This window comes from Manis pentadactyla, chromosome X (genome assembly GCF_030020395.1).
Source record: "Manis pentadactyla isolate mManPen7 chromosome X, mManPen7.hap1, whole genome shotgun sequence".
Classification (NCBI taxonomy): Eukaryota; Metazoa; Chordata; class Mammalia; order Pholidota; family Manidae; genus Manis; species Manis pentadactyla.
The window spans coordinates 93,377,437-93,403,925 of NC_080038.1; the positions used below are offsets into that span (position 1 = coordinate 93,377,437).

The 26,489-nt window shown below is 37.0% G+C and overlaps 1 pseudogene; it reads left to right on the top strand.

Moving 5' to 3' along the window:
• Window positions 1–10,410: 10,410 nt before the first annotated feature.
• LOC118929462 (60S ribosomal protein L35-like) lies at window positions 10,411–25,797 on the top strand (annotated as a pseudogene).
• Window positions 25,798–26,489: the final 692 nt, after the last annotated feature.

Here is a 26,489-nt window from a genome sequence, read left to right on the forward strand (position 1 = left end):
AACATGTAAGTGGAATCACATAGTATATAAGTATCACTCAGAATAATGAATCTGAGACTCATCATGTTGTTGCAGGTGTCAGAAATTCATTTCTTTTTATTGTTGAATAGTATGGGTTTATGTTCATATGTGTAGTAGTATATTCCACTGTGTGGATATACTACAATCTGTTTATTCATTCCTCTGGTGAGGGACATTTGGTTGTTTCTAGTTGTGGGTAGTTATGAATAAAGCTATTTTAAACATTCTCATGTAGATTTTTGTGTGAACACAAGTGTTTACCTCACTTGGACAGAAGTGCAGGAGTGGGATTGCTTTGCTCAGTTGTGTGGTAAGTATATGTTTATAAGAATACAGCCAAACTGTTTTCCAAACTGTTTTCCAATATGGCGGCCACATTTTATAGTCTTACCAGCAATGTATGAGAGTTTCAGTTCTTCTACATCCTCACCAACATTTTACATGGTCAGTCTTTTTAATGTTGGTCATTCTAATAGGTGTGGCTTTAATTTTCATTTCTGTAAGACTAATTATGTCAAGCATCTTTGCAAATACTTGTGTGCTATCTGTTTATATTCTTTGGTGAAGTGTTCAAATCTTTCACTTATTTCTTTATTGAGTTTTTAGTTTTCTTACTGTTAAGTTTGGAGAATTCTTTATATAGTCTTCATGTAATTTCTTTATCAGAAATACATTCTTCAAATATTTTCTCTCCTTCTTTGGCTTGCTTTCCATTCTCTTAGCTGTCTTATGCAAAACAAACATTTTTAATCTTGATGATTAAGCTCAGTTTTTGAATTTTTTCTTTTTTCATAATGCTTTTACTGTCATATCTGAAAATTATTTGCCTCATCTAAAGTGTATTAGTTTGCCAGGCTTACTGTAACAAAATATCACAGACTGAGTGGCTTAAACAAAACCAATTTATTTTCTCACAGTATGTAGGCTAGAAGTCCAAGATCAAGGTGTCAGCTGGTTTGGTTTTGTTGGGAAGGAAACGTTTCCTCTCTCCTTCTGGGTTCTAGCTGATCTAAGAATCAAATTAACAGGAGAAAGTCAAACAAAACTTTAATGATTACATATATATCCTGTATACAGGGGAAAGCCTCAGGAAAACTGAGTAACTCTCCAAAATTGCAAAAGCCATCACCTTAAATACCATCTTCAGCTAAAGAAAAGATAAGATGTTGGGGGTGAAGAGTCAGTTATGGGAAGTTACCATATGGGAAGAGTACAGTTATGGGAAGTTATGGGAAGGAAAAGCATAGTAAACAAGGATAGGGTTGTTATGCATATTTAAGTCCCTTCCTTCTCCATTGATAACAGTTTCTAGAGATTTAGTCTTCCCCTTCTTCCTGGTAAGGCAAGGGAGACATCCTTACAAATGGAGATTTCCCTTATACATGTAAATGTCTTTTGCAGAAAGGTTACTTCTGTTTCTTAGAGCTTCTCTTATGTCTGCAGTTCCTTAAAATAATCAAAATGCCAAAGAGGCATATCTTGCTGTGACAAAATTTCCTCTCCTACTGTTTCTTCTGAGGGCTCTCTCCTGGGCTTGCTGATGGTGCCTTCTTCTTGTGTCCTTACAGGGCTTTTCCTCTGGGCATGAATTCTGTGTCCTAATCTTCTCTGATTCTTCTTATGAGGACACCAGTTATACTGGATTATGGTCTGCTTAGATGGCTTCATTTTACCTTAATTGCCTCTTTAAAGGCCTATCTCCAAATATAGTCACATTATGAGAAACTGGTGGTTAGGTTAGGACTTCAACATATGAATTGGGAAGGACAATTTATCTCATAACACAAGGTCACAAAGATTTTCTCCTATGTTGTTTTCTAAATGTAAATGATTTTAATAGAATTGTAAAGTTACTTGGTGAGATCAGAGACTGCTTTACTTAATGCTATACTGCCAGTGCTTGACATATTAAATTGCTTACTATAAGTTCATGCAAGTGAATGGATTTGAATCACATTCACTATTCTATACAAACTCCCTGAATCTCAGAGAATACTTATTTCTGTCTTACTGAAGTTTTATGGTATTAATCAGATCCAAACCCTTCCCTAAAAACCTATCAAAAATGATTCACAATTGCTGCAAATGGCAATATCGACTAAAGACAAACATGAGACTATGCTATGACTAAGCAATTTCATTCCCAGGTATATAACCTACAATAGTACATATATTCACCAAGAGACATATATGAGAATGTTCATAGCAACACTATTTATAAGAGACAAAACTGGGTGCATCTAAAAAATCCACCAACAGTAAAATCAGTAAATTCTGACATATTCATAAAATGGAATAGTATACAGCACTGACAACAAACATGTTACTTATACATGCAACATGAATGCATCACAAAACACAATAATGAACAAGAGATGTCAGAGAAACAGTATATATTTTATTACTTCATTTACATAAAAGTAAAAAACAGACAAAACTCACCTATGGTGGTAGAACTGACAGTGTTACCTTTAAAGAAGAGGGAATTGGCAGGGAATCTGAGGGGGCTTCTGTGAAGCTGTTAATGTTCTATTTATTTATGTGGGTAGTGAGCACATAGATAGGTTCATTTTATAAAATATCATGGAACTGTGACTAGGATTTATGCTTACTTAAAAATATTACTCTTCATGGACATGGCTTTGTTATTTTTGTATAAACTGCAGGAAATCTTGGGATGGTATTTTGCAGAGCTTTATTGAAAAATAAAGCAACATAGAATATACATTATTTTTCTATTTTAAAATATCAGTGTGGGTAAAATTGCAATATTTCTAGAATCTCTCGCCTGTCTTTAGTGCATCTCCATACAATAGGTGTTTCCAAGGGTTGGAGAGAATTAGTCCATCTCAATATCAATAGGTAATTATAAGGGTCAGCAAGGGCTTATCTGGACCAGACAGGTTGGGTGGAGCTTTCCCTTCCTCTGAAGCCAGGTCTGGAGAGACACGGGATGACTGCTTGTAAGAAATAAATGGGTTTCTCCCACTTTATTTCTCCCTTTGACTAATTTCAGTTTCAAAGGTATTTTGTACCGGGATTTTCCCTCCCAGAGTCACAATCAGCTATTTCTTTCTCCTCTTCTAACTTTTCCTTACATGGCTTCACTATTGAAATTTGTTAGCTGTGTGAAGAAAAATCCAAAAAAGGAAAAGAAACAACACAAAATGGAAAACTCTTTTTGTGGAAGTTCTGAGGAAACACTAGAATCAGAGGAAGTTTATATGGTCTTTGACTGCCCATAGTCTGCTCACAAATGACAGTTTTTGTCCTGATACAGAGTTGAATTTATCATACCATTTGCCTTTCTTATTAGTAGCCAAGGCATATAAAACTACATGCGGTTTCACTGCTGATCTATTGGTAATTTGTGCTTAAATTTCAATGGGGGGGCATTCTTCATAAAAAGGTGCTCAGCGATATGTTTTGGAATGTTAAAAAAAGATGTTTTGAGTTGCTACCTACCTGGAGAGGTGGCACTTGCTTATTTAACTTCATGGTGCTCTTAGACACAAGTGGAGCCAATGACTTTGAAAAGCAGAGTTGTAAAGCAGAGTTGTTGAACATCAAGAGATGCTCTGTGTGTGTGCACGCACACACATACATATGCATGTGTGTGTTGAAAAACACAAACATTAAAATTAATGTCAGTTCTAAGAATATCTCACTTTGATATATATATATCTGACATAGTTATGGGATTTGTTTTCCTAAATGAAAATCTTTTCTCATCCTTTCTAAATTAGTCCAAATTTTTACAAGAAAGAAAGGAAAATTACTCTCAACTTCTAAGAGAATCATCTTTTTAACCCAGTTCTGTGAAGTAAAATATTACATTGGTATGTAATCTTCCCTATGTACATACCAAAATTTGATAGAATTTCTTTATAATCTCAACCAAATAATTCAGTTAATATATTTCAAATGGGTTAATTAACTGCTGAATCATATTATTGCTTCTTGGTACTACAGTGTGCTTTAGTAAACCATATTTTAATTACTATATTTTTCCATAGGATGGAAGATTTTTACCTTCTTAATATTGATAGGAGATTGTCTCTGCAGTGATCTAACCAATGGCTTAGCAATTGGCTATTTATGTGGCTGTGGTGAAAAAAAAAACAGGCTTGACATTCTGAACATGTGATGCCAATAAGTAAAAGTGAACAAAACTCCAATTGTCAATTTGCTATCAAAATTTCTAGCAATTACACTGAATTCACAAACTCCTCTTAGAATGTTTTCAAAATACAGTTTTATTGAAGTACTTCCATTCATGATAGCAAAGGGAAGTGGTAATGTGAAACCTTGTGTGTTTAAAATTATGAAGTTTATATATTCCCAGCATTTTGAAATACTGGAAGATGTTCAAGAGCATACAGAAGAAGGAGAGTTTATTCCTGAAAAACTGCAGTTGGAGGAGGAAAATTTGCAAGTCTGTGGCTTTCTTTCCTAAGGGTCCTCCCTAACAGCAGCAAAAACTCATAATGTTATGACAGCAGAGAAGAGTTCAAAACTGGCAAATCAGCTGTTTCAGGGGGAATTTTTGGATATGAGAAAATTGCAAAATGAGACCCCAAATCTGAGTATAAACCCTGCTCTAATGCCGGTTGACTGCTAAACTATGTATTTGTGGAGGAGACAACAGTGCACCTGGTGAGAAAACAACAAGGATACAGAGAGGAATCTACTTTTGAAAAACACCTGCTGTAGGTGCACTAGGAGATTTGTGAATTTGCTGTTTTTCTTTTTTTAAATCTGAGTATGTTCCCCAACTTGCTTAGTTGAGCAGAAAACTGCATCGTTACTGGCTTGACGTATCAGAGAACAGAGCTTGGAGCTGGCAGAGAAATTTAGAGGGAAAGCCTTGTAAGAGACCTATGGAGAAGATGAACCCCAATATCTAAGTATAAACTCCCAAATGCTTGGCTGGCCACCAAGGTATGCAAGTGCAGGTGAAACTCCCAGGAGGCCAGGGTAAAAATAGTAGCAGTAAGAATCTGTAAGAACTGAGCAAATACATCAGGGCTACACACCATGGGGAGACAGTTAGCAATTTTAATCCTTGCAAGTTAACTGCCTATTAATGCAATGAAAAACCATCTGCAGAATGCAACATTATCCAGAATGATCATAAAGTGTTATCTGCAATGTCTAATTAAAAAAATTATAGATATGGAAAGAAACAGGAAAGTGTAGCACATTCAGGAAAAAAATGCAGCCAATAGAAAGTGCTTCAGAATGGGTCTACATGTTGAATATAACTGAAAAGGTGTCAAAGATGCTATTATAAATTCACTCAAAGAAGTAAAAGAGAAATGGAGTTAATGAGTGGCCAGAGTAAGAACACTAACAGAGAAATAAAAACTATGGTAATTCAAGAATTCAGAAGTACAACAATGGAAATGGAAATTCATAGATGGGCTTAATAACAGGTAGCAGATAGCAAAAAACAAAAATAGTGAACTTGAAGACGGATCAATTAAAATTATACAATCCAAAGGAGAAAGAGAAAAAGAATGGAAGAAAAATAAAGAGATTCAGAAACTTGTGGGACAAAAAAACAACAAGAGAGAAAGAAAGGGGAAGAGCCAAAACCTCCCCGAATGTGGTGAAAAAATTAACTTTCATTTCCAAGAAGTACAATGAAAGTCAGTATGAAAAACACAAAGATACTACACCCAGGAACCTTCAATATTCAAATTGCTTAAAGTCAAAGGTGAAGTGAAAATCTTGGCAATAGAGAAATTGATTATACATAGGAGTACAAAAACATCATATATGGCTGGTTTCCCCACAGATGCGATGGAGACTGGAAGACATTAGAACAACATATTCAAAGTGCTAAAAAGTATAAAAATAAGTAGAATTAAAAAATAAAAAGCTGTTGACCAAGAATTCTATATTCAGCAAAAATAACTTTCAAAAATTAAGGCAAAATAAATACATTTTCAATTAAACAAAAAGACACAAATTATTAACATTTTGTATAGTGCAGGGCTTCTATTAACAGAAGTTCTTTAGGCTGAAGACAAATGACAACAGAGGGCAGCTCCAAGTGATAAGATTTAAAAGAAAGCCAAACTATTTATATAATTTTTCTTTTCTTCTCTTAAAGTATTTCATACACCTATGACTGTTTGATGTGCAAATTATAAAAATGTATTGTTAGGCTTATAATGTTTTATATATTATATACATATGACACTACAAATGTGGGATGATAACTGAAAATACATCATTGGCAGGCTTATATATTTTACCTGAGGTAATTCAGTATTCATCCTGAGGAGACTGTGGTAAGCCAAGATTGTGATTCCCAGAGCAACTATCAAAAAAAAACACTGCAAAAATATATATCTTGCAAGGCAATAGAGGATTAAACTAGGATAAAAAATTATTTAGACAAAAGAATGAAAAAAAGGGGGAAAAAATCAGGTGTAACTAATTGAAAACAATTAGTAAGATGGCAGACTTAAATAAAACCATATCAGTAATTACTTTAAATATGAATGGACTAAATATTTCCATTGAAAAGCAGAAATTGTGAGTCTGGATATAAGAAAGAACCATATACTGTCTACAAACATATACTGCCTTAATAATAAAAACATAAAAGTTAAAAATTAAAGGGTGGAAAATGGTATATAATGCAAATAGGAAGCAAAAGAAAATTGGTATAAGACTGAATTAGTAAACTTGCTGTTAAGATTAAATTACTAAATAAAAAATCTTCTCATATGAAATCCCAGACAAGATTGCTTCATTGATGAATTCTAACCAATTACTTAAAAAAAATTAAAATAAATTCTTCACAAATTCTTTCAAAAATTAAAAGAGGAACAAATACTTCCTAACTCTATGATGCCACTATTTCCCTGATATCAAAGCTAGACAAAGCCATCACAAGAAAACTATAGACCAATATCCTTTATGAATATAAACTTAAAAATTGTCAATAAAATACAACCAAACAGTATCTAGCATTATATAAACAGGATTATGCACCATGACCAAGTGGGGTTTATCTAGGTTGCAAAAGTGGTGAAACACATAAAAAGAAATCCATGTAATATACCATATTAATAGAATAAAGGACAAAACCCACATGAACATCTCAATAGACATGGGAAAACATTTGACAAAATCCAGCACTTTTTCATGATAAAAACACTCAACTAAGAATAGAAGGGAACTTCCTCCACCTGATAAAGAGTATCCAGGAAAATCCCACAGTCAACATCATAATGATGAAGGACTGGATGCTTACCCCCTAAGATCAGGAAGAAGGCAAGGATGTCCATTCTCACCACTTCTACTCAACATCATACTGGAGTTTCTAGCCAGTGCAATTCAGTAAGAAAACATAAAATATGCACAGATTGGAAAGGAAAAGCTAAAACTACCTCTATGTTAAGAAGACACAATTTTACATGTAGAAATGCTAAGGAATCCACACAAAAAGTATTGAAGCTAATAAATGAATTCAGTAAAGTTGCAGGATACAAGCTCAGAACACAAAAATCAATTGTATTTCTATCCATTAGCAATAAACAATCTGAAAATTAAATTAAGAAAATAATTCTACTCAGTATTAAAAGGAATAAAATTCTTAAGAATACACTGAATCAAAGTGGTATAAGATTTGAATGTTCAAAATTACAGAATATCATTAAAAGCAAGTTAAGACCTAAATTAATGGAAAAACATGTTTATGTATTGAATGATTTAATATTGTTAAGATGGTAATAATTACCAAATTAATTTATTGGGTCAATGCAATCCCTGTCAAAATCTCAGCTGCATTTTTTTGAGAAATTGACAAATAGATACTAAAATTTATATGGAATTATAAGAGATCCAGAATAGCCAAAACAATATTTAAAAAGTACAAAGAAAGAAGAATCACATTTCCTGTTTTCAAAACTTATGGCAGATCTGCAGTAATCAAGACTGTGTGGCACTAGCGTAAAGATATACAGGTCAATGGAATAGAACTGAGATTCCAAAAGTAAACCTTCACATATATGTCAAATGATTTTCAACAAGTGTCCCAAGACAATTCAATTAATAAAATAATAATCATTTCAAGAAATGGTGCTGAGTCAGCTGTATCACACATGTAAGAGCAAAACTTAACTCATTTATAAAAATGCATATGGCTTACATTATATACAAAAACTTACCCAAAATGGATCAACAAACCAAAATGTAAGGGCTAATGAAAAAACTATAATAGTCTCTGAAGAAAACATACATATACATCTTCATGACATTGGCTTAAGCAATAGTTTCTTAGCTATGACACCAAAAGAACAGCAACAAAAGAAAAAATAGATAAATTGGACTTTGAAAAACATTTTATGTTGTAAAGTAACTTACAAGAAGACAATCCCAGAATGGGAGAATGTATTTGCAAACCATTTATCTGTTAAGAGTCTAATAACAAACATATAGAAAGAACTTCTACAACTCAACAACAAAAAAGCCAAAAACCTAATTAACAACATGCCAAAGACTTGAATAGACCTTTCTCCAAAGAAGACATCTAAATGGCCAACATAGCTAATGAATAGGTACTCTATATCACTAGGCATTAGGGAAATGCAAATCAAAACCACAATGAGATAATACCACTTCACATTCACTGGGATAACTACAATAAAAAAGACAGGTAATAAGTCATATGGCAAGAATGTAGAGAAATTAGAACCCTCAACACTGCTGGTGGAAATTTACAATTATGCAGCTAATTAGTTTGGCAGTTTGTCACAAAGGTAAAGATAGATTTACCATATGAGCTAGCAATTTCACTGCTAGGTGTATATCCAAGTGAATTGAAAACATGTTCGTATAAAAAATGGTACATGACTATTCTTAGCAGCATTATTCACAACAGGCAAAAATCAGAAACAGTTCTTCATGTCCATTAACTGATAAATGTATAAACAAAATGTGACTAGTCATACAATGGAATGTTATCCAGCCATAAAAGTGAATGAATAGCTCATTCATGCTACAACATGGATGAACTTTGAAAATATTATGCTAATTGAAAGAAGCCAGACACAAAAGGCCACATGTTGTATGATTTCATTTATACAAATATCTAGAATAGGCAAATCCATAGAGAGAGAAAGTAAATTAGTGCTTTCCAGGGATTTTGGGAATGCAGAATGAGAAGTGTCTACTAATGGGTCTATGATTTCTTTCTGGGGTTATGAAAGTGTTCTGGAATTAGTGGTGATAGCTGTAGAAACTTGTGAATATACTAAACACCATTGAATTATAAACTTTGAAATGGTGAATTTTATGGCACATGATTTGTATCTCAATTTTTAAAAGGAAGAGAAAATATCAATCATTGTAATTAAACATATCAATAGAATATGGAAGAAAAATCATATGGTACTTTTCAGTAACAGCAGAAATAATATTAAAAAGAATTCAACAACTCTCAGAAAACTAAGAATTGAAGGGTACTTCCTCAACATAAGTCTTCTACAAAAAACAGCTAACATATTTAATAATGAAAGTGTAAGAGTTAAAAGTATACAAATTCTAGGTGAACACATAGAGGACCTTGGAGTATGTGAACATTTATTAGGACACAAAAAAGATGAACCACAGGGGAAAAAAAAAAAGGTGGATCGGACCTTACCTAAAAGTAAAAAGGTTTGCTCTTTGAAAGTCATCATTTAGAAATGAAAAGGTAAGCCATAGAGTAGAAAAATATTCATAATACATATATCAGACAAATAACTGGCATTCCAAATATATGAAGAACTCTTATAACTCAGTAATAAGAGAATATCTCATTTTTATAAAATGAGCAAAATATCTGAATAGACACTTCACGAAAGAATATAAATAGGTGGTATATGAAAAGATGCCCAACATCTTTAGTCATTGGAACATGCAAAATAAAATGACAATGACATATTACTACACAGCAAGTAAAAGGCTAAAATTAAAATTACAATACTAAGTATTGGAGAATTCTCATACATTGCTGGTGAGAATACAAAATTGTACAAATATTTGGCAGTTTGAGGGTTTCTTTTAAAGTGAAACATTCACCTACTATACTTCCCAACTATTCTATTCCTGTGTATTTACCCCAGAGGAATAAAAACATATGTTCACATTAAGACTTTCCTTGAATGTTCCATAGCAGCTCTATTCATTGTGGCCACAAACAGGAAGCAACCCAAATATGCCTCAACTGGGCAATGGATAAATAAACATTGTTATATCCACACAATGTTATTCCACTCAGCAATAAGAAAGAGTGAGCTATTGTGGAATCAAAGAAAAACAAAATCCAATGCACAATAAAACAAAACAGGAATAGACTTAATAACAACAGAGAACAGACTGGTAGTTGCCATGCAGGTAAGTATGTGAAATAAATGAAGGGGGAAAAAATACTAGGGAGAATGCTTGATACCTTGATCTGGGTGATGGTTACATGAGTGTATACACATGTCAAAATTCATCAAGCTATACACTAAGATTTGTTCATTTTATTACTGTGTATATCAGTATTAAAAAAGCAATAAAAAAGAAAGGACAAATACTGATACCTGCAACAACATGGATGAATCTCAGAAATATGCTGAGTGAATGAAACCATTTAGGAAACAAATTCCATTTATATGAAATTCTGGGAAATACAAACTAATCTCTACTGGCAGAAGGCAGATCAAGCGATTGCCTGGGTTTGGGATGGAGGTGGCAGTAGACTGTAAGGACGCATAAGGGAACTTTTGGGGATGATGGGAACATTTTGTATCTTGATTATAGTAGTAGTTGTACAGTTCTACATATTTGTGAAAACTCAGAACTGTACACTTAAAATGAGTGCAGTTTATTATATGTATATTATACCTCAATAAAATTGACTAAAAATACTATGTGATTGAAATAAATATCTTTAACTGACCATGTGATAATGGATTTATTAATAGGGCAGTGTTTATGCCCAGCATCACTTTACTCTTCTTTTAATAACAACATCCTCATCTTCTTTTGGTTAACTACCTCCCAATACCACTTTCAATCTTTGTTATGTCCATAGGGCAGACTCCATCCTCCAGGTTTCTGATTTTTGAAACAGGGTCCTTTGAGTCTGGTAAATCAGAGCCAAGGTGATTAGGGCAGGGATGTGCATGTGATGCAAGGAAGTGCATTTTAGTAGGGCTGTTGGGAATATGTCTTTCTTTTTTCTCCTGCTAGGCTGTGAGACTGTAAACTTCTAGAAGCTGTGGATGATCATTTTTGGACCGCCACAGGAGGAAAGTACATTTGAGTAGCTGGAAGAAACTAAGTCTTGATAATATTTTCTGAAGCTCTCTGATTCCAGCTATTGTTAAACAAAGATACTCCTTGCAAGATACTCTTGTCACATGGGCCAGTCAATTCTTTTCTTTCATTAAATTTATTTTTAAATGTGTTGCTGTCATTTGTAATACTTAATAAAAAAATATAATCAATTCAACCAGTTTTGACATTAGTCATAGCTACAAATTGCCGTGTTTTGCAGAGATGACCTAAATCATACTGGCAAAATAATCTTCCCTCATACTACCTGGTGATTATGATGAAGATTAGGAATTTATAAACCTGCAAAAAAAAAAAAAAAAGAGTGGGGGAACCATGATGATATGTAAAACCACTTATAAATATTTTAAAAATTCATAAAAATAAAAGTATACTAGAGAGTACATCAATGGTATTTTACACTGTGTGGTAAAGAATTTGTCCTAGCCTTAAGAGAGGTCTGGCCTTTGTCTCTGGCTCCTGGGAGGTAACTTCCCCATAACCTGGATTTCCTGAGTGATAGGAGTGTCTTTGTTATCCATGGTGGGCCCCTCAACCACACCTGATAGTTTATGCTAATGAGGTAACTTATGATGAACCCCTCAGACTATGTGGTATCTAACTGCAGACAGGAGGTTCCTAGAAATTGAGTTCAACCACACGGGCAGTCCATCAATTGGGCAATCATGCCTATAAAATAAAACCCCAATAAAATCTCTGGACACAAAGCTTAAATGAGCTTCCCAGTTTGAAATACACCAGGGGAATAGTAACAGGTGGATAGTGGGAGGCTAATGTATCCTGCAGACAATGGAAGCTTTGTGTTTGGAAGCCTCCCACATCCTGCCCTACAAATCCCTTCCTTTGGATCTATGCCCCTTTCCCATAATAAACCATAACTGTGAGTGTCATAGCTTTCGGTGAGTTCTGTGAGTCTTTGCTGTGAATTACTAGACCTCAGGAGGGTTTGGGGAACTTCCCTGAATTTGCAGTTGGAGTCAAAACCGAGCACAATTTAGGGGACTGTGCTCTCCAGCTTTGTAGTTAGACCCCAACTCCTTGCAGTTGTTGTCAGAAGTCTTGGGCAGACTAGGGAGTTTGAAGGACTGTGCCCTTAATCCTCAGAGTTTCGTTAGCTCTGGATATGCACTTAAGAATAAATGATTCTGTATAGTTAATTTATATCTATTATTACTTACTTTCTGGATATGTAAAGGATTACTTTCCTCAGAGGTTAATTTACCATGAAGCTAATGAGGCTTATGCTTTAAGGCCCTTCATTTGTAGAAACACCTTCCAAATCCTGGAAGGCACCATAGCAATGTGTTTATTCACGTGCTTATGTTTTTTTAAAATTTGTAAAAGTAGCCTACTTATTTGCATTTGGTTCAGACTGCTGTATATTTTGTATCTCTGTATATATTATAACTTTTTGTTCTTTTTCTAAAACAGGCCCCTCTAAACCTCAGGCCGATAAAATTTGGTTCTATCCCTGGCCTTTCTTCAACATTATCAGATGTTTGTAAATTCATTTAGCTTTGTTGTGGATAATATGCTTAAGTGACAATTTGATGTATGTATATATTTTCCTCCAACTAAATGTTATGTGATTTACTGCTTTTAAGACTCTGAAGGATCAATGTTGTTGCCTCCCTGTTCCCAGATGTCATGATACTACAGAAATTTTTCACACATCTTAGTGTGAAAGATGTGTTGTCTGCTAACTGATGTAGGAACAAGGTCACTGTTTGGGTTCTCTCTCTCTTATGGCTGCACTGTAAAAACTTTATTCTTCCTCAACCAACCATTTGTCCCTTTTTTTTCTCTTACCAATTCACATTCTCTTCTTTTAAAATTATCTTCAACAGAAGTAACTAACATAATTCGCATCAAATCCTTGTGGCTATAGAATTTATGCCAAAGTAAGTTCTTGCATGGTAGAATTTCACTTAAGGAAATTTTGTGGTTGATTAAATACAGAAGACATCCTATAATATATATATATATATATATTTTGATAGCCCTAATTTCACCTCATTTTATTTTTTTTAAGAAAGAGGCATTATTTTGCTTTTATGCTTTTGTAAGACTTTTCATATAAACACATGAATTGGAGACAAATCTTTTATCAGACTATATGGCCTAATTTACAGTTGAAAAATCATCATCTTAACAAAACTCTTTTGTAAGTAATGGTCCACACAAATAAATTTTTCAATAGATACAAATACACACACTGAAATTGTCAATTAGTAGACATGTTATCCATAAGAAAACAAAATATAAGGATCCAAGATACATATATACATATATATATATAGTTCCTACCATATGTCAAGAACTGTGTTGTAACTGACCCAGTTGTAATTATTCTTTGAAAACTACAGCTTCTTTGGGAAGAAATACTTCTAAAATACACAGCATAGTTGCATGTCTTCTTAAATCAGACCTATTGAACATAATTTAACTTTTGGGTTGATCAGGTTCACCAAATTGAATACCAGAGTTTATATTATCCTACATGATATTGTATTGCTTGGAGAGCCTGTTTTTGTGTTTAACTTTCTGTGGCTCAATGATAATGCTGTGGCTTCTGAGTCTCTGCCTGTCTCTCCCCCTTTCTTCCTCCCTCCCATTCTTTCAGTGCCTATTTCTAATAATACCCGCTCCACACACACTTCTTATTTATTACTTCTAAACTTTTATGGCCCAAGAAATCAGTTTTATTTGAATTCTTTACAAAATAAGAGTAAAGAGCTCTAAGGCCTCGGGGAAGTGGGGGATCCTCTGATTGAAGTGAAGTATTTTATCACAAAAACTTCATTATATGTAATTGGGCTTCATAGAAAAATCCTTTTTTTTTTTCCGGAGTTTTATCTATATTTCAGATTGATAGAGTTGCCAAATAATAATTCTTTGGCTCAGGGATACATTCCTGGATTTAAAAACATCCTGTGTCAATAGATTACATGTCAATGCAGTCATATATGTTCCTCCTATTCACACTACATGAATAAGCCTGTAAATAATTTCACACAGACCGTGAAGATTGGGTTACTATAATTGACCTCAAACGTTAAATCTTTGTTAAAGTATATGTAACTAGCCATGTGTGTGCAAAGCAATCAGTTGCCTGTGAGGACTAAAGAATTTGGGAAGATCCAAAAGTTTCCTCCAGGTGAACTAGGTGCAATCTCATGAAGGTGGGACCAAAAGTGGGATTCAGTAAATGAACACTAATTTAATTATACATTGTAGCTTAGAGTAGTAATTCTCAACCTTTTCTTGCCTCAGGATTTCTAAGGGATTTGCCGTTTCATGAGTAACAATGGCTTTGCTACATATCCTGTTGGGGGAAAAAATGTCTTTCCCATTCAGAATACTTTTTGTGGCACATCACCTGTAGGGGAGGAGAAATAATTTTCCTTGTATCCTTCTAGGTTCTTGGCTGAGACCCCCTATAATAAAAGACAGAATAACAGGAGAAAAACAAACAGAAGTTTCATAGTATGTATACCTCGTATATATCTAGGAGACACCCAGGAAAACTGAGTAACTCCCCCAAATGACCCAAGCCACCACTGTAAAGAACATCTCTAGCTAAAGACACAGGAAGATACTGGGGGTTGGTGGAGTCACTTATGGGAGACAATCAGGGAAAGCTCCATAGACAAGGATATGGTTGTTATGCAGAATTAAGTGGTTGTCTTCTCCATAAATTTCTAGAGATTTAGTCATCTAAATAGTCTGGTACAGAGATGGAGACACTCTTACAACTGGACATTTCCCTTACACATGTAAATTTTCTTATCAAAGGGTAACTTCAACTCTGCTTCCAGAGATTCTCCTGTTTGCAACCTCTCAAAACTAATCAACTCCAAAGAATCATTATGACAAAAAAGGCATATTTGGAGGTGACATACTCTTCTTCCCATCACACCCAATTCAAACATTTAAATAATGACACTTATGTACCTGGAAATTCCAGTGTAGCTTTAAATAGGGCTTGATCTTGCAGCTCTATAAAATCCCAAAGAACCCTGTTTCTTTTGGTGTCTCTGCTGTCCTTTTTGATGTAGCTTGTCATCATATGAGGTGCTTCCCTTATAGTCCTAGGATGGCTATCAGCAGCATCCAGACACACGTGCTTCCTTTTTTCATATGCAGCAGAAAAAACAGTCAGCATTTCTGCCTTCATACTCCCAGAAAAACACTCAAGATTCACTCTAATTACATTGGATTCACTCACATTCTCACTGATGAATCGATCTATGTGGCCAGGGGGAAGAGTGAGCTTATTGGCTTCACATGTAGCTTTCCTTGCTCACTGTACCAAACTCAAATACCTGGATAGGCTAGGAAGGGAACATAAATGAAGAAAATGTGCCTGATGGGGGTCTCAACTATATTGGAGAGTCCATGTCCCATACAAAGAGCTGAGGCCCACTCAGTTAAAGGTAAGAAAAGAGGAGAAAATAATTGGTAGGTATTCTGATTTTTCAAGTGAAGTTATAAATCCAGATTTTTATGTGAAGTTCTATGACCTGTTAGCACTGATACCTAATTTCACATTTTATATATACTATAGCACAGGCCTGCAAAAAACATATGTGGGCTGAATCAAGACTATCAGGATGAAAATTCTGCTGTAAGTAACAGAATGCAATGATCTGCTGATGCAAGGATTCTGATCAAATGGATTGTAGTCTTTTTCATTGCCCATTCATCAATTGGCACTTTGGTTTTCTATTTTAGTCTCTGTGAGCTTGTTTAATGGGAATTCTTCCCTGAGGTATACTCTCACAGAGCCTGAGTACACCAACTAAATGAAATTTCTAAACCTACAAAGGTAAGAATTAAACACAGGAAGTAATGACATCTCAAAAGTCATTGCTATCTTTTTGGGATCATGAAAGCCAGTTGAATAGTTCTAGAATCACTGAGTTACTTGTTCCTTTCGGTTTGGTTTGTAATGCCTTCTTTTTAAAAAAACAAAACAAACAACAAAACTTTGTACTATGAAAAACTCCCAACAAGTATCCTTTTAACAATGTATTAGTTTTGATATTCAGATCTTCCATGACTTACAATGGGGTTATATTTGAAAATATTATGTCAAAAAATGCATTTAATACACCTAACCTATTGAACTTCATAGCATAGCCTAGCTTACCTTAAATGTGCTCACAGTATTTACAGTAGCCTACAGTTGGGCAAAATCATCTAACACAAAGCCTATTTTATAATAGAGTGTTGAATATCTCGTAATTTATTGAATACTGTACAAAAGTGAAAGAATGGTTGTATGGGGACAGGATGGTTGTAAATGTATTGGTTCTTTATCCTCATGATAGTGTGGCTGACTGGGCCACTACCCGGCATCACAAGAAAGAGTATTGTATTGCATATTGCTAGTCTTGGAAAAGATCAAAATTCAAGATAAAAGTACCAGTTCTACTGAGTGTTTATGACATCTACAACATTTTAAAGTCAAAAAGTCGTTAAGTTGAATCATAAATTGGGAACTGTCTGTACTATGTGTTGGGGGGGAAAATAATCTTCCCTCTACCCTCTAGGTTCTTGGTAGAGGCCCCCCTAACCCCAACCCAGTAATAAAGAGATAGATTAACAGAAGAAAAGAAACTAAATTACATATGCACATACATATATGTGGGAGCCCCCAAAAAACTTAAGACTCAAAAGGCCACCAGATAATTGAGTCTTACATACCATCCTGAGCTAAGGAAAGAGATAGCTGTCTGGGGCTTCGAAGGGGAGAAAGCAATTGACAGGAAGGTGAGAAGAGAAAATATATGGTAAACAGCAGTTGCCCTGACACACACCTAAGTGTCTCTGGTGAAAAAGTGATTTCTGATAATAGTTCTCTTCCAGCAGGTTTCCTTTGTAATGTAAATGTCCCTTACAAAAGGTTAATTTCCGCTCTGTTCTTGAGGTTCTCCTTGTGCCTCGGTTTCTCAAAATAATCAGCTCAAAATAACTTATGCCAAAGAGGCATATTTTGGAGTGGCATATTCTGCTAACCTTCATATAATTTGATTCACAACATTTATTTACCCTCAACTGCCAAAATAGATACCAATTAATAAAGCAAGGAATTCTTCTATATTTAATTCATTTTTCTTAAGTACAACATGGAAATGTGTTATTTGGAAATACTTTCCTTATAAGTGTCAGAAGCCCACTTCAAACTAACCTAAGCAAAAAAAAAGAGGATGTATTGACTCATGTGCCTGTGAAGTCAAAGGGGGTGTGTGGATAAAATGAGAGTTCCTGTGGCCAGGATTCTCACTTGGCCCTGGTTGACTAGCTCACTGCACATTTGTGGGCAATACATAGCTGTTGACTCTATATAAAGAGCTCCACCCAGTGCTCTGGGCACAACACGGTGGCATGGCTGCAAGACTGCAGGAGAGCAGAGCAGAGGCTGGAGTGGTGGCAGCTCCGAGAATAGAGGCCCAGAGAACAGCTGTGCGGGACGACTGTGCAGAGAGGCCCAGAGGACGGCTGTGTAGGATGACTGTGCAGAGAGGCTGAGAGGACGGCTTTGTGGGATGACTGTGCAGAGAGGCCAGGAGGACAGCTGTGCCGGATGGCTGTGCAGGCAGAGAGGCCCAGAGGATGGCTGTGCAGACAGAGGGGCCCAGAGGCAGAGACTGGCTTGCTGCATGCAGACTCTGAGTGAACGGGATTTTAGTGACTGACCTGCCACCTGGAAATAAAGTTGGGTATAACCCTTTCACCCCAAGAATGTTTTACTGTCAATTTCTTTGGTCACACTGATCCATAGCGAGCTTGCCTGGGGCTTAAACCCTTTGGCAAGACAGGGTGTTTCAATTAGCTACAGGCCCAGATCTGGGAGTTCTGATTCTTTCTCTCCATGTGTCACTTCTGCTTGCCTTCATTTTTATACAGTGCTCCTCCATAGAGTCCCAGGCATGGAAGGACAACCACCAGTCACCCCAAACTCAGATGCAGTAATTTCAGCAGAGGTGCCTTGGCTAGCCTGACTTGAATCATGTGCTCCTCCCTGGACCAATCATTTCAGCCAGAGAGATGGGATATTCTGATTGGCCAGAACTGGGTCATAAGAACACTTCTGTGTGGTAAGACCACCCCTGTGGCCAGGGCAAGATTAAAATCATATGAACTATGTTTCCCCATAGGAAAGGGTTCTAGTCTTAACCGAAGGAGGCAAAACGTTCTGGGCAGACAAAAGCCACAGAGATCTGCTCTAGCAACTCCCAGCCTTAAGGATTAATCCTTTATGTACTGATAAAACTACTATTTAGGTGATGAAGAGGACATTCAAATATGTTCTATATTAAACCCAAATTAAAACACAATGAAAAAATCTTCTATGGTAATATGAATTCTTTGGAAAGCACAGTGCTACTTTATTATATAAAATATATAGATGGAGGAAGCCCAGCAATGATTCAGGCCATCTATCAGGTGGTGTATTTTAAGCTCTTACTCTGCATTTCTCATTCTCAGTCCAGCCTAGCTTGTGTGGATAAAGTGAAGGCCTGTGGTCAGGATTCTCACCTGGCCCTGGTTGGCTGGCTCACTACACACGTGTGGGCAATACATTGTTATTGAGTCTATATAGAGAGCTCCGCCCAGTCCTCTGGATGACACAGTGGCACGGCTGCAAGGCTGCAGAAGAGCAGAGATGAGACTGGAGTGGTGGCAGCGCTGAGGACAGAGACTGAGACTGTGGGAGTAGAAAGTTCCCAGAGGCAGAGACCAGCTTGCTGCATGCAGACTTGCTCCAAGTGGATGGGATTCTAGTGATTGACCTGCCACTGTGGGAATAAAGTTGGGTATGAACCCCTTCACCCCAAGAACGTTTCACTGTCATCTCTTTGGTCTCACAGAATCCATAGTGAACTTGTCTGGGGAGGAAATCCATTAGCAAGACACCTTCTCTCTACTAGGAAGAGAAGGATGATTCTAAACCTCTAGAAACTTACCAGTGGAGAAGCCACTTTCTTAAATCTGCCTAACAGGCTTTACCCTGTTTCCTGTGCTTTTCCTAGTGATTTCTCCTAACTGGCCTTCCCCTTCCTCAACATTTTCTTCTGTCTTTAGCTGGAGATGGTTTTTAAGGGGATAGCTTGAGCCATTTCATTTCAGGGAGTTATTCCATTTTCCTGAGTATCTCCCATGTGTACAGGAGGTATAAATATTATTGACTTGTTTTTCTCTTTTTAATCTTTTATTACTGGGGAGAAGTGCCTCAGTCATGAACCTAGAAGGAGAGAGGGGAAATTATTTTTCCTCCCCTACTGAGTTACCAGTGTGGTAAACTGAGGTCTATTGATGATGTTCCTCTCCTCTCAAAAAGCCCAGTATTCATGTGTCCCAGGGTGGAAACTCTAATTTTAGAATTCTTGTATTTGATTGAATCATTTTCCTGTCTCCACAGTGCTCTTTTAAAGTGATCGGCAACCTTGCTCCTGAGGTAACATATTAAGACATTCTGTGTATGAATGGTGTTTATTTGATCCCTTTCTCCTCTTACAAGAAAGACTCTTACTTACATATTCTGAGATGTCTGTGAGTGGCACAAAAATGGTGTTGAAGATAAATTTTACAGCTGGTCAGTTTTGCCACTCTGGCCCTGCTGCCAATCAGTTTCTCAGCAACTCAAAGTGGAGGTCTCCTGGGCTCCAGTGAGGACGTCTGCAATGACTCTGAGGCATTAGGGCCACGGAGACCTGCAGGCTTTGCCCTATGGGAATGCAAGTCTAGGCTGTAATTTTGCAAGGGGTGTGGCGGTCATGACAACCACGTGTGTTTGGGAATTAGGAGGTGGAGAGAAGGAAAAATAATTTCTCTAGTACCCTTCTAGATTCTTGGCTGAGACCTCCATAATAAAAGGCAGGTTAATGAGAGGAAAACAAACAGAAGTTTAATAATATGCGTAATGCCTGTATACAAGGAAGATCCCCAGGAAAACTGAGTATAACTTCCCCAAACGTCCCAAGCTGTCACCTTAAATATCATCTTTAGCTAAAGACAAAGATACTGGGAGTGGGGCCTCAGTTAGGGAAGGTACCAGAAAAAGCCCAGTAAACAAGGGTAAGATTTGTCATGCACATTTTAGTCAGTGCCTTCTCCACTGAGAAGTTTCTAGAGATTTAGTCATCTTTCTCACCCTGGAACAGAGAAGGAGATCTCTTACAAATGGAGATTTCTGTCACACAAGTAAATTTCCCTTAGCAAAGGGCAGCATCTACCTTTTGTTCAGAGATTCTCCTGTGTCTGCAGCCTCTCAAAAATGATCAGCTCAAAATAATCCTTATGCCAAAGAGGCATATTTTGGGGAGGCATATTTTGTTTTCCTTTAGGAGAGTGTGCGTGAACAAACACATAGATGTTAGAGCCACCAGGCTTCTTTTGAGGAGGGTGTGAGGCAGAAGTTGGGTGCAGTATGCAGAGAAGGAATGCTTAGGTTGAGTTATAGAAATGAGAATTCGGTCGATTACATTCTCTTAATGCCTAATTATCCCTCCTTGTTCTTAACAAATTCCTCCTCCTCTTTTTAGTATACGCTTTAAACATTTGTAAACTGTTATCACACCCCTGATTAGTGATCACTTAGCAAAGCCACATTTTACATTCCTTTCATCTTGTAAATCAATCCCTTTCGTCCATGAATCTTTCTGTTCTCTCATTGCTGAACGGTTTTCTTTCTTTTCCTTCCCTTTTCTTTTTTACCTCGTTCTTGCATTTAAATACTCCAATTAAATGCGGTGCTGACCTCCCAGGCTGTAGCCTCCTCTTCAGATCTGGGGCAGATTACTTCCTTTAGCTAAATTCTCCCTTCACTTTTTCTTTTGGCTTTTTTATATCCACAGAGCTGATACAGGGGTGGGTTCCACCTTCTCCAGTAATTGCTATAACATAGCCCTGATTCTCAAATTTTATTGTGCATCAAAACCTGCAGGTGTTTCTTAATTTTGTGATGTTCTGGGTCCCTGTCCCTGGATTAAGTAGTGATTCAATAGTTACCTCCCCCCTTTTAAGACAAGCACCCTGAAGGGAAGCCCCCCACCCCAGCCATTTACCCTAATGTTCTGTAAGGACAGCTGTTGGCTGCTTCACCCCGGATGTATCTGGCCTTGTCATGAAACCTTGAAAACACAGTGTGTTGTACCCATGAGTAAGGAGCTAGATAAGGGCCTTGAAGGCTGGACACCTGGCCATGAAGGCCACACGCATGTGCGTCTTCAGTACTTAGGTAATCATGAATTAGCACTATAGCAGTATAAAAAGTACAGCTTTATGCAGAATATAGTGGCTTCTTTTGAGCACCCTCCATGACGACTCCCACCATCTTCTTTGCTCTTCGCATCACCCAAGATCTCAATGGCAACCCCCGGACCTTGACACACCCCCAGGTGATTCTGAAGCAGGGGACTCAGGGGTTGTAGCCTGAGAGACACTACTGTACAGATGTTAGGGTAGCAAGAAGTCACTTCACTGATCATCTACACCAGTATTTTGTGAAATCACAAAATGATTTCAGGTGGTTTCCAGAGTCTATAGATGTCAAATAATACCGAAGCACAGAGTGGGGCAAGTTTTTCCTTTTAAATTCTTTTTCAGTTCTCACTTTGGTGCAAGTTTGTCTTGAACATTTCTCTGACATGTTCTACTCAAACTTTATAACGAAGAGAAAGCAAGTCTCAAAGCTAGAGACACAGGAGCCTCTGCCAGGCAACAATACTTATCTGTATTTTAAGAACATTGTTTTGTTTCCATTATATTTATTTTTATTCTTGCCTTTGATGGGGAGCAACATTTGCTGCTCCCAAATGTGTATTGTTTTAGGCTAGTTAGCTTTTCTTTTGCATGTGGATTGTTTTAGGCGAATTATTTTTAAGAAACAGAAAGCTCAGGAAGAAGCTTTGACCTTTCCCCTACTGGCCTGAAAGAATTTAGATAGAGGCCCTGCTCCAGAAGGGTGCTATCACCATAGATAACTACAGTATAATATGAACAAGGGGTGGTAGGCAGGGAGGAATTTAGCAAAGTCTAATTCCTCTCTAAGCCCCGTTCTTTCAGTATGGCCCGGAGAACATTTGTTTACCAAACACTGACTCTTTTTCATCTTCCTGTGAATTGTCCTCCTTGTCTTGGAAGTCCCAGCCCCCTCCCCTACTCTCCTTAGCTCTGGATGACAAATAAGCCTCAATTGCTTGACAGCCTATGGGGCTCATAGTCTTACAGAGCCCACATACGTACATAATGATATTTGATTTTTCTTCTGGTTATCTGTGTCACGTCAATTTAATTCTTAGACCAGCCAAAAGAACCTTGAAGGGTAGAGGAAATTTTTTCCTCCCCAACACCTTCTATTTATGACAAATGACAATGATTCCCATTTAATGGACTGATATAAACTCTTCTTTTTCAAATCAATAAGTGAAAACAATTATTAAAAAAACAATTCAACTGAGGAAATTTAAAGATCTTATTAATGTAATTCAGCAATTCATTAATTGAGCAGCATCCCATCCAGCAGATAGAAAGGAGCTCTGAGTTGCAATACAAAATGCAGAAGGCAGCAGGAACAGGGAAGTTAGCCAGACAAAAAGCAGATTGGTGATGGCTAGGTCACTTTCCCGTAGGGGATAGCAGGGGCCTATCAAACAAATTATGTCACTAGTGCTGACTAGGTGATTCTTGATTGACTGGTTTATGATTCCACTTGGGAGAGGCCAATACTATAAATAAATTTTGGTTTGGTCATGTGGGGCTTAGCATAAGTGATCCCACTTTGGGTCTGTTGTTTTGTTTTTAATACAATTTAATTTAATTTAAAGAAAAAAGGTATTTACTAAGTAATAATAAAGATGGTATGTGTATAAAGCATAAATTGTGAAGGAAGTTTTTGGTGGTATACTGATGTAGTAAAATTCGTGAAGGTGATCCACAGAAATCTTAAGTGTGAGAACTATCCCCTAAGCTATGTCTAGGTACTACCATTAGTTTGGCCATTTCTTTGCTGAATCATTTATTGAAGTCATCCAACATTTTCAAATGAATATGCCAACCCAAACTCTGCCTCCTTGGCATAAAAGATTATTTTCAGCTGATAATTTTGAGAAACTGCAGATACTGGAAAAGCTCTGAAAACAGAGTAGAAGTTACCCTTTTGAAAAAAGAAATTTGCATTAATAAATTTACATTAGAAAGGGGGCTGTGGCAAGAAGAGAGATATTACCAGATATCACTTTTGCCTGAGAGCTTATCTTCATGGCAGGGCAACCTTTGTTTAACAAACATTTCCTCTTCACACTTTCCCATGAATTGCCTTCCCCCCTTTGTAGCCCTAGACCCTATCCCTTTCCTTAGCTCAATATAGTATATAAGCCTCAATCTGGCTGCTTTTTGAGGGTCATTTCTTTGTGGGGCTCCGGCACATACGTAAATACAATTGTTTTTCTTCTGTTAATCTCTGTTATTATAGGGGGTTTCAGTCAAAAACCTAGAAGAGTAGAGGGGAAATTGTTTTTCCTCTCCTACACAAGTAAGAAATCAAATGCCAAATTGTTGTGTCTTGATGATACTTATAATTTGCCAAAAATCAGACGTGTTTTCTGACCTGTGCCATCAATTTTTAATAAACTCAATCTTTTCAAAACTTGTGAGTCCATAGGTCTGATATTTGAGTTTCTATGTTTGCATGAGGACTTGTTCCTTTATTCTTTGTTTTGGCTATAGTTGAGTCATTCATATGCACATGTAATAGTGCTAGACATTATAGTATCAAGAAAAAAATAGAACTATTCTCTAGGAGCTTAAAAGCTAGTTGGAGAGTAAAAAGGAAAACACATAACAAAAGCTATCATGTATTGAGCACTTACTATACCAAGGTTGAAAACTTTTCATTCATTATCTCATTCATCCTCATAATGACCTTCTAAGGTAGGTACTAATAACTTACATTTATTGAGATCTTAACAGTGCTTTCCATATATTCTATAATTTTCACAGTGACTATCAATTGGCCCCATTTTATTGAGTGGGGAACTGAGCACAGATAAAGGCAGGCCATATGCTCAAGGTCACACTGCCAGTAAGTAGTGGGGCAGAGGATTTGAGTTCAGGCAGTTTGACTCCAAAGCTTGGACTTCTGCTGCCTTGGTATTATCCCAGTTTTACAAATGAGGATTCTGAAGCTTAGAAAGAAAAAAGTTATCTGCCTAGGACTACATGGGCAGCCAGTGATGGAAAAGGAATTTAGTTTGATTCTAGGACCTATGCTCCTTGCCCTTAAGCTACACTGTCTCATAAGACAACAGGCTCACAATTTAAAAGAATAATAAAGCAATTTCACACGCAGAGTGTGGTGATGACAAGTTCAGCAGCAGAATTCCCAGATTTTGTCCTCCTTTTTAGGCAGAAAGGTTTTCTTATTTGCGTTGTTCCCAATTTCCTTGCTGGAGTTGCTTTTATACTTAAACATTTTCTCTCAGCAGTAAGGGCAACTAGTTCAACACCCAGACCCTCCAATGCTCTGGGCTAGTTGTCTTGCTGCACTGATGGCATGGACATGCTCGATTTTCTTGTGTTCTGTTTGCTGTTGTATTGACACAGTTATTGATAAAAGAAAATGCCTTGCCCAGATGCATTCATGGCCTCAAATTGGCTTGATGGGTGGGCATTACCTTTGGACAATTAACCCCTTTGGTAGCAAAAACCTTTCCAGACCAGCAGTGCCCACAGCCTATAGATGCTAACATCTCCAGTGCCTCTGAATTAATCTTTTCTAGAAGCTTTTTTTTTTTTAATTTTTGCCTAAGAGGTTCCACATGAAGTTGATAATGTGACTTTCTTCAAGTAATCAGTTTTGCCATTCCCCTCCAAACAAACAAATAAAACTGTCTCAAGCACAGCCCCCAAAGAATGTAGGCTGTGAAAGGTGAAGAGCATTTTGATCCACAGAAATGGTAGTTGTGGTGCTTGTGGTAGTGTGTGGGTATGTATACAGCAGAGAACAGTGCAAATAAAAAGTAAAGTTGTTTCTCTGAGAGCAGGTGGCAGTGGCTCCTGTAGCCATGGCCAAGATTAAGGTGCCACACCTTCACCCACAAGGAACTGCTGCTGAAACAACTGGACAACCTGAAGGTGGACCTGTCCTAGCTGCACCTCACCAAAGTGACAGGTGGTGTGGCATCCAGGCTCTCCAAGATCAGACTTATTTGCAAATCCATTGCCCCACATTCTCATAGTTATTAACCAGAGTCAGAAAGAGAACCTTGGGAAATTCTACAAGGGCAAGAAGGGTAGGCCCTGGATCTGTGGCCCAAGGAAACACGTGCCATGCGCTGCCAGCTCCACAAGCATGAGAAGTTGAAGACCAAGCAGCAGTGGAAAGGAGTGCTGTACCCACTGCAGAAGTTTGCTGTCAAAGCCTGAGCATCAGAGCATCAATAAAACACAAGGAAACTAGAAAAAAGTTTACAGTTCATTGGTTACAGTTCATCTCTTTCCATATGCTGTTCATACAAAGATTCTCTTGAACAGGGGTTCCATGTTCATTCATCAGTGCTATGGATAGGAAAGGATTCCGTGAATGGTCTTCAACTGAATGCCAAACCAAGGCAGTGTTTGCTTTTCAACTCTAAAGAGAAAGGTCCCTACTCTACTTGGGAAAGAAGTGAATATTCCCCATTTAAGTAATAGGTTATGTAAATCTCCTTAATGAAACTAAAAGTACCAGTTGAATACTGGTGACAGTGTTCCTTTAAAAATGTTCTTGTGTAGTCACAAAGGGCAGGATAATTAAAACTCCTTGCAGAGTTTAGTTCTTTGACCTCTCATTAGTTTCAGCATTATAAATTGCCATTTGTTAGCAGCCTAATTTGATTATTAGTCCCTCTGAGCTTACAGCACGCATTCTGAAAAGTGGACTTTGCGTGACTCAGAATGCATGCTGCTGCTGCATAACTGAGGTAGACAATGGAGGAGCAAATTGCCTTGCTCCTGTATGTTCATGAGTTAGTCATACTAAAGTGGTTAAACAAAGGGAAAGCAGTCCTTTCCAACATCTATGGCTATGAGTTTGATAAAAGGAACTCAATGGGCAGTATGACTAATTCATTCTGGAA